The following is a 14652-nucleotide window of genomic DNA, read 5'->3' on the forward strand; positions in this document are numbered from 1 at the left end:
CCCTTTGTTTTGAAGTCCAATAACAATAAGGAACACAAGTAAAGTTTGAGAAGATGACATTTAATATTACTTGTCATCTTTACGAGAAGATAGATAAGTAATGATACTAGACTGTCTAAGTAATGACACTAGCCTTAGAATAGACCTAAAATATCTACAATACATACAAACAGAAGTATTAAACTAAAGGAGATATTACCTTTTGCAAGGGAGGACAGTTGCAATTGTGGTCTAACGTCCAACATGAAATTACCTATCGAGCTTTGCATTGATGTCAATAGCAAATGTTTCAGATATAGGAGTCATGGCATCTCCAGGTGCTTCTCACTCAGTTCAAGGGCTCCAGCAATAATAGTGGTTTCATCGTGTGTCAGCTCTCCCCCTTTTCCAGCCTATAACAGGTTAATAACATATAAGGCCTTAGAAAATAAAAATAATGGCAACAGAAAAGAAAAATAAAGAAGTTCGCATAAGAAAGCACGTTGCTACTCTACCAAAGATTTATACAAATGGTGCTTTAAACTTTGAACAGAGCAATAAAATTGAAATGAAAACCTACCTTTCACTACTATAAATACATTGAAAAATGGATAGTCTCCAACACATTCCTTCCATAAATGATCTAAAGAAACATTAATATTAGTAAGGCTTTCATATGGCAATGAAAATGTTATATACCTTAGATATCACTGAGTCGTATGTTCGTGATCTTAGAGCTCCATAAATATCCAAAAGCTGAGAAAGAAAGAAAAGGAGCACTTTCTAAATGAAAGATAATGATGATGCATTTCATAACTTTGGTTTGAAATGTTTTAATGATTGTGCATGTGATGGATATTAGAGCGTCAGAGACAAGAAAGTGTTATTTGTATGCATTAAATGTAGATTAGTTGGCTATTTACAGTTGTGATGAAACACAACTACTACAAATATATATTGAATTCATAAGATATGACTTGAAAAATGTATGTTAACAATTTTCACCTTCATTGCACAAAATCTCGAGAAAATCTCCAAAAGAAAGGACAGCAAGATTAACCATAATATTACTTCAAGTTAAATGCATTAGAATTTATAATTGATCATTCACCAAGCATCAATGAGTTGGTTGTCGAAACTTGTTGATTCTATCAACCAAACTTTGTAACTTTGAAAAATATATGAAAAAAGTTGCTTGCCTTGGTTAGGAAATATGTCTACAATGTCAACAACATGAGTCCCTGATATCCCATTGGTTGGTTCCACTCTGCTGGAGAACTCAATTATTTAAGCACAATTGATTTTATGGGACTAAGTCATTGGTCATGGTCACTATACACGGGGTACTCACTATGTACCTCTTTATCGCATAACTACTAAGTCCTTATGGAGCGCTCAAGTTTTTCTACTCTTTGTCCAAATGCAAGAGAAAAAATACGTTTACTTTGGTGATCCAGGGTCGAACACAGTGAATTGATTCAATATACTAGTTCTAGACATCACTCATTATCATCTAGGCGGTATGAAATAATTAAAAAATAATAAACTGATCAATGAATGCAATAATAAGCTAAACTACTAAACTAAGCCTTGAGAGTATGTAAAGAGGGAATAGGATAGTGGAATGATAATACAAACTAACTTATATATAAGATAAATGACAGAAGGAAGGTTTATGCATTATCATGTAACTAAGTAGTGATACTCTTGATGCGATATATCTTACTAAATCATGCATCTGATTAAGGCATGCTTATCTCGAAGACATTATATATATATATGTCACACATGGTTGCCTTCCAGAATCCATATGACTAAGCATGAGTAGGCGAGATATATCTAGAGGAAATCACTTATAAACCGTATAGGATTTCGCGATTAAGCACAGCAACATCTGGGTACCTAATATCCACACTCGTTCTCCTTCTGGGATACAAATGTTGAAAATAATCTCGCAAAGGAAGATAAAACTCTTCCTTGTGCGTGTTAGTTAGGTCTTTTCTACTTTCCCTCTCGAGTAGTTGGCTACTTACGCTCGCCCGGCTATGAAAATAGCGCATCTAACGCAATAAAACTTATTACTATAAGAAATTTATTAATCAATGACAAAATTTTACTAGCACAACTAAATTTTGTCATTTAGCAACGCGGTCGCAAAATACTATTATTAGCAACATTTTTTTTATGTCAGTATGGATTTGACCAAACATTTTTGGAATTCATTTATTTCTCTCACGGTTGGGTTGCTTTGGTTTAGGTGCCCATGTCTTCAACCCTTTCCTTGTCATTGACCGAGGACTTTTTGGCCAACGGCAATTGACAGCAACCGACTGAAACCCACGGCAAGAATATTTAGGTGTTTTGGCGACCCACTGTTCGACGACAGCGTTTCAGGTTTTGGGTTTCGGCAAAAGCGTGAGTTTCGGTCAACAACATTTTTGGCAGACAGTGACCCACGATCGGCATCCTCACTCCTTCTCATCGACGGTGACCCACGGTTGACGGCGACTCAAAGAGAAAGGTACGAATTTTGTCTTCAATGAATGTGATCTTATTTATTCTTTCCTCCTTTAAGCATGTGCATTTTCCCCATTTCTTTTTTAATGTATGTTAGAGATAAATTGTATGAAATTTTTGGAGAAGAGTATTTGCTTTATTTATGAGTGATTTTGAGCTAATTGTTCAATGAAATGAAGTGAAAATAGTGGTCTAAATTGATTTATTTATTAATTGATAGAAAGAAATTTACTTGTTTGTGAGTCTTTGAGACACAGTAGAAAATGTTGATACAAGTGTTCTGATTTCCACCAAATCTATGAGCTAAAGTACAGCAATTTCAATGACTTTATACCATGTTTGTGAGTCTTTAAGGAGCAGAAGATATTCTTTGGATTACAAAGTGTTTGAGCTATTTATTTGGATTCTGCAATGAACTTCCTTGAAGATTTATTGTAACTCAAGATTCTTATGAGCCCAACTCCACCAGTTGAAGTGTAATTTGACAATCTACCCCACATTTCACACAAATCCTTTAAGAAAATTGGGTTATTGTTGCAAATGAGATTCAAACATTTGCCTTTAGAAGCAAAACATTTGACTAAATGAAGACACCAACATTGAAGTTGACTAGCCCATTCCTCTGCTTTTTATATCCTCAATTTCTCTCCCACCAACTCCTCTTTAATGTAGAAAAATGAATATGAATATGTAAATGGGCCTTTATCGTCGTGCCCATCCAACTTCAGTAAACAATTCATGCAATGGTCGTTTACCCCAATAAAAAATTATTGCAATGGACTGCTTCTTATTTTCAAAATTGAAAATAGGCTTCGATACAATCCACTTCTTTTGGTTCAATAATACCAAAGATAAAGAATAGAATTCTGAACAAAAGTAAGTGCTTGATTCGTTCTAAATTTTAACATAGGATTGAACTTGTTTACTTATGAATTTTTTTTAAAAAAAGTCTAACTGTTAGAGACTTGTAAGCTGTGATTTGTTAAGACAAAGAAGGCCTTTCATTAAACTGTTAGAGACTTGTAAGTTATCGTCTTCTTCGCTTGTGATGCTTTCATCACATCATTTTAATTTCTTGATTTTAAGTCAAGACACACAATTACTTGTCTTTGCAATCTAATTAACTTTCGTCAAAGGATCATTACTCAAGGTTTTTAAATATTTTTTTTTGCACTTAATTAGAAATAATAGTTTAGACTCAAGTGGCATGGAAACAAGGTAAGTCTTCTACTTATCTTTAGCTTAAGTTCTGTATGTATGTATGTGTGTATATATATATTTGCTTTCAAATTCCATGTAATCATGTATTCTATAACTCCTTGGTATGTTCTACTGTTGGACCCAATTTGGTCCTTGTTCTATGATAAGATTTTGAGTCTACATGCATTCCTCAACCTGTAACATATATTTCATATTCTTTTCTATGATGATCTTTCTACTTCCTACTTTTCTTTATTGACGTTATCTGGTGCTTGCTTCAGTTCTACTGTGGTGGTTGGTTGGTTAGCCTTTGTATTTAGATTCTACTTTTTTGGCACTTTTTATTCTTTTAATTTTTTGTTTGGGTTCCTCTACTCTTGCTTCTTTTTCTCTGTCTCCATATATAACTCGGGGAGGGTTTAGGATATTTACTTACATAACATAAGTGTTCCCTAAGTTTAGACCTTCTTATGTGAATATATGTTGAGCTTGTAATACTTATGGTTTTTTATTACAGTTAAATAATAGGGTTTATAACATTGTCTCTCTTTTTCAACTTATTTTTTTTAGTTATTTTAACTTTCATACTTGTATATGATTACTGGGGTTTGTTAGTGGCACCAACAAACTTGAGCTATGTGATGTCTCCTAATTTTTTAAGGAAGTTTAGCTTTGATCTCACTATATGGTATTTAATTTATTTCTGTTATTGATGATCTTTTAGTGGAAAAACTTTTGTCTCACGTCTAAAGATATATTTACTATAGAGGTTGGTTTTTATTTTATGTTTCATAAAACTTTTGAGTCATTGATTGGTACCCGTTCTCATGAAAGATTGTCTTTTACTATATCATGTTCTTCAAAGGATTGGCGCTATGTAAATGTAAATCCTAAATTTGAGTACCCATAATTCTTTATTTTATTATTATGAGAATAGGGTAGCTAATACTTGTGACTTGTTTAGATAGTGTTTTTTGTTCGAGCTCCTGTACTTGTTATTTTCTGATATGGTGGATCACTCTTATTTGTATGTCTATTGTTTAGGGTGGATTACAAGGAAGCTATTTTTTGTGGCATATACAACATAAAGATTTTCTTATTTTGGGTGATAACTGTCATTGCTATTTTGTTCCCGAGTATTGAGATTGGTGTCTTAATTGGGGTACATATTTATAATCTGATCTGAACAATAGTTCTATTTACATAATTATTTACTGACTTTTTGTGTGCTCTAATTTATTGTGGAAATTGTTCTATCTTACCTTTTGACTCTAACAGATTCATGGTTTTGACCTATTTAATGTTGTTTGACTCGTCCATGGTCTATTTTGTAAGAGTATCTTATAAAGAATATGGTTTAATGTGAAGTTTATATTGCAAGTGGGTCTTTCACTAGCCTTTGTCATTCACGAATCTGCAAATCCACACATGGGTAACTGGTACATTTCTAATGCTTATATGATATAATATAAAATTAAGATTATATAAAATATAATATGATTTAAATTTATATTAGATTTATATTAATATGAATTTAAATAAACATAATAACTCCCACGTGACCGAGAGGGAGGAAGTTATTTTATAACTTCCACTTTCATCTCTCTTCATATCCTTTGGTTAAGACATAGAAGGGAGGGGATGCAATCTTTTCATGTGAGAATTTTGACGATCTATTGGTATCAAAAAGAAAAAATCTCTGCAAATGTTTTTTTTATCTTGAGGATAACAAGGAAGACTTCATGGTATTCTCCTCTGTGTTCTTTGGGAGGTTCGAGAATTCTTGGGAGGTTCTACAAAGATTAGTTTTCTTTTATTCTTTTCCTCCATAGAAGCATGTTTAGGTATTTTCTCTGTGTTTCAAGTTAAATTTATGTTGCATAGCGTTCACACGCTTCCACTTTGGAAATTTCATTCATTCAGTTCTCACCCACGAACTCCTTAAATGCAAGATAGGATGTCATGGCTTGCACGTCGCACAAGTTTACATAACCATCCAACTTTTCATCCTTTATATACTTGGCTTCTATGTCTAACTTCCTTTCTTACTTGACTTCAGCGCCTGACAACCTAGGGAGAGGAAAACTTAAAACGTAAGTCTTAATGAGTGAGGGGTTTAGGAAATATCCTTTCGAAGAATAAAAGAGGTTAACAACAAACTTAAACCTATGAACACAAGTATTTCACTGCATCAACACAAATTCTCAACGTAAACACAAACACAATTGGCACAACAATGCCACGCATTTGTTATCAAACATTCACCATTATTCACGCTGGAACCTGGGATTCTCTCATCCACATCTAATCGCCTAGAGCTTCACTTCACTAGCATTTACTCGTCTAGACCTAGGACTCACTTTATCAGTGTCATGCGTTAAACGTGGGATTTCCACCAACATCATCCAATAGACTCGAGATTTCCACTAGTGTCTCGTAACAATCTCAATCTTAGACATGAGATTCGCTTTCACCAGCATCTCATCATCTAGACCTAGGATTCACTTCACCAGCATCACGCGATAAACGTGCGACTCATTTTCACCAGCATCTCACAATTCAATCATCGCCTAGATCTGGGATTCATACTCACCAACATCTAGCATCAGTAACACACCTTATTCTAGCTTAGACCTGAGCACTTCCACCAACATTTACTTGCTTAGACCTTAGATTCAATTCCATTAATGTCTCACATTAAATCTGAGATTTCTACCGGCATATTACGATAGATCAATCACCAGTACTCATCACAGAAGAACACTATCATCAAAGATAGATTAGCTCAACAAATCATATTCAACAGATAATACAACAATCATCAAAGAAAGGATCACAAAGAAAGCTTTTCATTCAAATATTCATAAAATAATTTCCTCATTTGAAAAGATCATAAATTACAACACTTTATTAATAAACATCGTTTATTCATTTAGAAGATCATTTATGAAATCATTCACAAATAAACAATCATTTATAAGGACCACTTCACAATTAAACATTCATTTATAAGGATCACTCACAAATAAACATTCATTTATAAGGATCACTCACAACAACACTTAGCCTCAACTCTTCCTTCCTTTGGCTTTCGACTTCCTCTTCTTGTCGAGTGGTTTCTCTCAACCAGCCTTTGGACACTCCAAAATCTCTTCTTACAACTTAGCAAAATGTTTAGCACTTTTTCTGTCCTTTTCTTCCAGTCTTTGGTCCTATTTATAGCGACTTTTCACATCCAAGGGTCACTTCCCTACTTTACACGTATCACCTTTTCATTTCCTCGCGCTATGCAACCAACCCAAACTAGACACATAAGTGAAACGTCAGTTACGAATAGACAGTTTTCATGAGACGCCAGCCTTTTCTCCTTGGAAAGCTAAACTTCTTTAATTTGTCTAACTCTCTTCTTGGAAAACAACAAAGAGTTACTTTTCCCTAAAGGCTTGTCAAGTCACCTCAACCGAACACCTAGCTCATTATCACACTCTTAGGCATATGTACCTTATTTCCTCATTACTACTCCAAACGCTTAGTACTTAGCATTAAACGCAAGTTTCTTCATCGTCAGCAACCTCAACACGTTACATACTTCCACATGATGGCTCTTAGACTTGAAACTCCTCATCGCATCACCCTTCTCCAATCGCATCCCTCTTCGCATAATGCCTCATTAATCGAAAATAGTCTCTCTCAATGAAGTTTCTCTTCAACAAGACTTCCTTTTGGGTCAAAGCCCCACATACCATTTTAGTTAAAAAAGAGTCTATCTTCAAATTTTGAATTTTTCATATATACATTTTAATTAAGAAAATAGGTAAATCTAAAATTTTAAGAAAATAGATAAATGGTAAATGATGCCTCCCTACTCCTTATTTTAAACCTATATTTTAGTACAAACTCTTTATTTTTGGACTTATATTCTAGCTAGTACAACTCCCTAATTTTAGACCTAGCAGTTTGCCTCCCACTATCAACGTCTTGATTTAATTTTCTCCCTCCCTACCTCTTTTCATCCATTCAATTTATCTCAACACCAAAATATTTTCAAATACACCTTATACTTTCATATAAGTTTACCAAATTCTTGTTTACAACTTTGTATTATTAATTTTATTTTCTTAATTCAATTTATGTTACTTAATGATAGTGATCTTGATTCTTTTTTTTTTTTTATTTTTTAATTATTAGAGTTTCTAATTTCCTTTGTTATAGTTGATATGATGTATCTAGGTTTTGTTGATCTACAACTAGAATTTACTTTCTTCTTAGATCTCCACCTAAGTGCGCGTTCCTACAAATTTTTTATTCAAGCAACTCCTTTGGTTTCACACCATATTTCTTTAATACATTTTTACCACTTCTTTTCATAAAACTATTCTCACAAAGGACCCGAGAGCATGTAATTTAATTCATAAAGCTATATAATCCTTTTATCTTCATTCTCCCTTTTTTCATAATTATGTTATATAAAGTATAAAATATACTGTTATTATACATAACAATGCAATGTCTTCCTTTCTTCTTCCAGTTTGAGTTGTAAGTGCCTTAGAGGTTAATTGAAACTTGCTACTACCACACTCATGTATACTCATCCAGATATATAGGGTCAAGTTCGAATGATCAGTTATTTAACATGTTTAAAACTTGAACACTTATTGATGTTTAAGTGATTTTGATTACAAGTTATTTCTATTTTCTTAGTGATGTTGGACAAATTTTGTACCAAGTTGCTCATACATTTTGATTTTATTAAATGATATAATATTTGTGATTGTTGGTATTTTGGAGAAGTTTTTTTATGTTATTTTTTTAATTTCATGTTTGATTATAGGTCGCATATATGAGAGGGTTGTAATAACCCATATTTTTTTTAAACAAAAAATTGTTATGGTTGACGGTTAAAAAATGTACCGTAAAAACCATTAATTTAAACATAATAGTTGATGGGGAAAAAAATTCAATGAGAATGGCTAGCTATCTTGATGGGCTTTTCCATATGCTTGATGGGCTAAAGACGTCAAAGTGATCTCTTTTTCTTTTCTTGGTGATCAAAACCATCAAGAAATGGTTTTTGATGACTTTGTTTGGCCATCAAGAAATCTGGTTTTCCTTATGAGTTTTGCATTATATATTTGATAAGCAAAAAGCAAAAAATTCAAATTCTCCTTTCTTCATGGCCAATACCATCAAGAAATGATTTGAAGCTTCTAACTAATGAATTTAGTTTGCACAAATAAATCTAACTTTTTTTATGTTTCAAAATTAACGAAAGTTTCACTTTCTCCGTCTAAAGCCAACGTATTGGTATTTGATGTCTATTTTTGGCCCAAAGGAAAAGTGATCAAATGATGAAGTGTGTGAAACGCAACAATATAACGTAGAAAAAACTTTAACTACCAATGATATTTTTCATTCAAAAGTTCCTCAACTCTTTTTTCACTAGTTAGTAACTCATGCATTGCACGTGAAACTTAACATTTTATTTTAGTATAGTTTATCATTTTCATTTTAGTATATAAAAAGAGTGAGGTTTGTATAAATAGCATAATATGAATTTTGTATAAATAAAAAAAATACCTAAAAGAAAAATAAGAAAATGCGAGAATGTTAAGATTTTTGTATTTGAATGCTAACATATCCAAGTTTAATGAGTTATGCAAAACAAAATATTTAAGAAAAGAGAGGTTGTAATTAATATAAAATTTCTTAAATTATAACAAGTATTTTTGTTTAAAATTAGGTAACTTTGATTTTAAAATACATAATAAAATAAATGACTACTTCACATTATTTTATTATTATTGTAACAAGAAGAGTATATCAATTAAAAAAATGAAAAACATAAAAAAAACATATTTGCAGTTACCAAATAATTAAATCTACCGAGCATGCTTGTCCCTTTTTAGTCCAAAAAAAAAAAATCAAGTCAATAACGAAAATGTTATAAAAACATTCATATAGATGGTCTCAAAGACCCAAGAATGATATTCTAGCCAAATTCATTCCACAAACATTTACTAGCATGAGTGGAAAGAGCTACATAATTATTAAAACCTCCAAGACTGCAACGAAAATCCTTAATAATTTTTTACCTTTGTTGCTATCAATCATACAAAAAAGAATTTGTTAGAGGAAACCGTGTAGACGAAGAAACAAAAAAAATGTTCTTATCTATCATTATTTAAATAAAAAATAATTTTTGAAAAAAAATTGAGTTGTGTAAAAAGAAAAAACAAAAAGAAGACGGAGGTTTAGAAAATGTAGTAAAAAAGACTTAATTTATAGTAACAAGAGTGATATTGCAAAACTACTACACCTTCAAAAGTTTGGTAACGAATGTAATTATAATTAAAAATAAAGTCGTAAATTGTAGACTGATTTTTTAAAAAAATAAATAAATAAAGGGATTTGATACTCTACATTATTCACAATTTATTACCTTTAATAATAATTAATAATTAGAAATTATTTTTATTAATTAACCATATTTCATTTATTAATTATTAATTAGCAATATTTAATTTAATTTAATAAATGACAAAACTATCAACTCCAAATTAATTTAAAAAATGATTATAAAGAAAGATAAAATAGAAAGAAAAGGCTTATCCACGTCAGTATGCCAAATATATAATCTGAAGTAATTAAAGGAGAAAGTAATAAACAAAAGGGCGAGTTGAGTGAGAAAGATCTTAGTTTCTGGAGGACACGTGTAGATAAAAAGTTGTTTAAATGTACACCAAAAATTGATTGGGGGAATTAGGAAGGCAAGCAAATGACTTAAATAAAGACAAAGGATAAAAACAACAAAACTAAAAAGTAATTAAAAGAAAGGTGAGAGGGAGAGAGGAAAGTTATTTGGTTGAGGGTTGTGTGGCACCCAATGCCAAATGGACATTTTAAAATGGTAGAATACAAAATGGCCGTCCCAATATGTCATACTACAACGACACACGTGGACTCATCACATAACCACAACTCATCTCCTCTACACGAGCTCATTGCAAACGTCATTCTTTTTTAATTTTTATTTTTATATACTTTCCATTTATGGATTCTTTTTTACAAATATATTAAACCTCAGACCTCCTCGTTCTGATGCATCCATTCATTTTTTTCCAATATTTTTTTTTAATTTTTATCACAATAACATTTCTAAATTAATGAAAAATGGCTCCTACCACTAATACTTTCTTAGTTTTGAGAAATCGAGAAGAAAGCTTTGAAAATGTAGTTGGATGTGACCTTTTAGTCTTTTACCAATTTTTATACTATTTATATAATTATTTTATCTCCCTACTATATATTCTATTGCTTAAATGTTAGTTATGCAAATTGTCATATCATAAATTCAGTACGTCATAATTTTTCAACAACAGCTATATCCTATTAATATATAAATGGTTACATATCAATTACATAATTTATTTTGTCAAATAATCTTTTAAATTTATTTATGCAAAATATATACATACTGCTACTTCTTTCTACAATAGAAATGATGAAAAAAAAAACGAAAAAAAAGGCATTCTTGAAGCTTAGAAACTCAAGTTGTGTTGGATGGAAGGCAGCAATTGAGTGGGTTACACTAGAGTATTATTTTTTATTTTTTAAATTTTTTTATTTTAATACAACAATTAAAAATATTTATAAACGTAGTTAAAGTATCATAGTCTATCAATTTTAAATCGTGATAAAGAAATGTTCACGGGACAATTTCGACGGGGATACCACTTCCCATCTCCGTCCCCGCCACTCTATCTCATTCTCCATCCTCACAAATTTTTCCATAAGGAACAGGACGAAAATTCTCTCCGAAATCAGGTTCTCTGCAAAAAAAATATTTCCCACTTATTTTTTTTGCTTGCTTAAACACAAAACATACATAAACATATATATATAAACGTATACATATATAAATATGTATACACATATATGTGTATGTGTCTGTATGTATACATATTTTTTTTTCTTTCAGAGCGGGGCAAGGGATTGGCGCGGGAACAAGGTTAGGGACTGTATTCCTCGTCCCATCAACGAAAGAAAAATAATCCCTAATACCTCCTACACTCCCCATGTGTTCGAAGATTCTCCACCTCGTTTGGGTAGAGTCCACACGAACTCCAACCTTGCAGGTTAAATGGACATCTGTATGATAAACTACTTAATAGTTATCCTATTGTTGTCTATTGTAATCATAACTATGAGTAATAAAAAAGTAAAATTTTACTATATTTGTAAATATTTAGTTCATTCTTCTATATTTAAAAACAACTCTAGTTTTCTTAGTTTTATATTTTAACCCCTAACTATAATATCATTGAAGAGCCCCTCACTGAATCCTGTGTACCCGAAAGTTGATAGTATTGGTTATTTATGTTTTTTTGTGTGTGGTTCAAATTTAAAAGTATTTCTTTTTTCTTTTTGGGAGGGTTTCTTTAGGTGTTGGGTTTAATTTTATTGGGTCTCAGGCTCTTTAAAGTTACAAACTTTTGCCCTCGACTTTAATTATATTTGGTTCATACATTTCATGTATGTTTTATTCTTGAATTTAAAGTTATGTTTTCTTTCATTTAGTTTATAAATTTCAAAATTTATCCTTTGAACTTCAACTTTTTACCGTTAAATAATAAGAATGAAAACTCACACTACCAAATTTGAATTATTCATCTTGGCTATGCCATTAAATTTTTCTTTTAATTTTTGAAAAATTAATTGATAACTTTTTATATTTATTAATTGAATTGTTACAATCGAGCCGTCAAAGTCGAGTTTGGTAACATTTCATTGTTTGTTTTTTAAAAAATCAAGCTTTTATTTACATGTTTTACAATAATTTGCATATTTTTTAAATACAATTGTGGAATTCTTAGTCAAATTGAAAAAAAAAAAAACTACTTTTTGAAGACTACATTTTTATTTTTTAAAATTTGGCATCGGTTTCTAAAACCATTAATAGAATGCCAATAACAAAGGAAGAAAGTTTGAAGGTGAAGTAGTGTTTATAGGCTTGATTTTTAAAAACAAAATGGTCACCAAACAAGACCTAAATCTTATAAAATTCATTCTACATACTTACACATAGGAATCATTGTTAATAAAATAAAGAAAAATCAATGTACATGATTGTTGGAGTAACTTGATGTCGATCTTTAACTCACGTTGACCTTAAAGTCATAGTAGCGTTAAACATCAAAATACAGCGGCAGTGAACAACAAACAACAACAAGCAGTAACAACAAACATCAAGCAGCAGGTAACAACAAACAACAAATAAACAGTATTAAAACAACGACTACAAGATAGAAACAATATGAACATACGACTGAGTCGTGGAACACACTCTCTTTAAAACGTTTCGTGGCTCGAGAATGTGCAAACAAATAATTGCCTCATCATCTCCAGGATAAAACATCCTCTAACCTAGTAACCCTCAATTGATCGTACACGGAAATCAATTGGCAATTAACACGACACTAAGAAACAAACACGGTATTGCTCAGAAACTACACGATATTGCTCAGAAACTATTACAAAGAGTATATGAAAGAGAGAAAGATTGATTTTTTGTTCTATTTTTTAAAAGTGAAAGTTGAGATGTATATATAGTAGTGGGTCTATAAGATTTTAGTTAATCAAATTAACGTTAATAACGTTTATGATATCTCTCCTTGCCTCACCACGCCTGACAAACAGCAACGCGTGTGTGAAGATATAAACATATCCACAATTGTCTATCTCCTTGCCTCACCATAATTTCCAATTTCCTATTGTCTATCTTACCTAAAAAATTTCTAGTTAGATTTTTTTAACTCTTGAGCATTTTCAAATATAGCAAAATAAAAATATTTACAATGGACTTTTGTAAAAGTAGTAAAAAAAATTATGATACTAGATCCCATATCACAATATTTTCGACATTCGCAAAAGTAACAAATTTAAAAGTGACGGTTCTCTAACAGTCATATGATTACAGTCTTATAGTCCTCTGATAGTTTTATGATAGCTGTCTGACATCACTAATTTTTTCATATTCGCAATATACAAACAATTGATGTCATGAGTTGTTTTTCTCTAAATATTTTTGTCATTTAATGCAATTTCTCTATTTGCTAACACAGAGGGAATTCGTGCAAGGAGTTTAAGTTTTTTCAATGTTTAGAATTTTTAATTTATTTATCATTCTTAGTTTTATGTTGAAAAAAACTATACTCTCACAAATTTTCCATCCATTTTACAGATTGTTTTTCACAATATTTTTCAATTCTTAGAAAATTTTCACCTAAGAATATTTTTACATCATATTTTTGATTGGTTATGAAAAAATCAAAACGAAACATTTTTTTTTGTTAGAACAACAACAAAGCTACCACATAGGGGATAATTGAAAACTTGTGTTAGGTAAAAGTAGAATTGAAAGCACTTCAATGAGAGATGCAATATGATATTTTCATTAACTGAGGTTGAGATCCACCACTTAAAATCCTTCAAAATAAGAAAGATGTTAGAAGAAAAAAATGAGGCTAGACTTTGAAATAAAAGAGGAAATTGATGGTTTTATATTGCTTGATTTGTGATTGATACAATATAATGAGAATTTGTATATGTTACGAGAAGATATAATATGGAAAAATACAATCCAAACAATATATTTACAATTAGAAGCATAATTAATTTACAATTGGTGATTTAATTTAGAATAATACTAGAATATTCTCTAATAGTTTTGACTACTATTTAGATTAGAATTAAAATTTTTGCAAACACTTTTAAGTTAGATATACTTTAATTTCTCTATTCATGCAAGTAATTCAAAACTTTGAAAGGGTGTTTTTCACTCAATTTCGTGTCAATTGTAATAATCTTTCTAATTAAGATTTTCTTCCATTTCCAACTTTATTCTCATCAATTCTTCTCTATCTTATTATTAATTTTTTATTTTAAAAAATTGCATGA

General features: G+C 30.9%; 1 long non-coding RNA gene across 1 annotated transcript; it reads left to right on the forward strand.

The window, feature by feature from the left end:
- Window positions 1-2183: 2183 nt before the first annotated feature.
- On the forward strand, window positions 2184-8467 carry LOC116402479. Its single transcript, XR_004214870.1, has 2 exons — window positions 2184-2500; window positions 2851-8467. It is a non-coding gene; the product is annotated as an uncharacterized LOC116402479 (long non-coding RNA).
- The last annotated feature ends 6185 nt before the right edge of the window (window positions 8468-14652 follow it).

This window comes from Cucumis sativus, chromosome 3, assembly GCF_000004075.3.
Source record: "Cucumis sativus cultivar 9930 chromosome 3, Cucumber_9930_V3, whole genome shotgun sequence".
Lineage (NCBI taxonomy): Eukaryota > Viridiplantae > Streptophyta > Magnoliopsida > Cucurbitales > Cucurbitaceae > Cucumis > Cucumis sativus.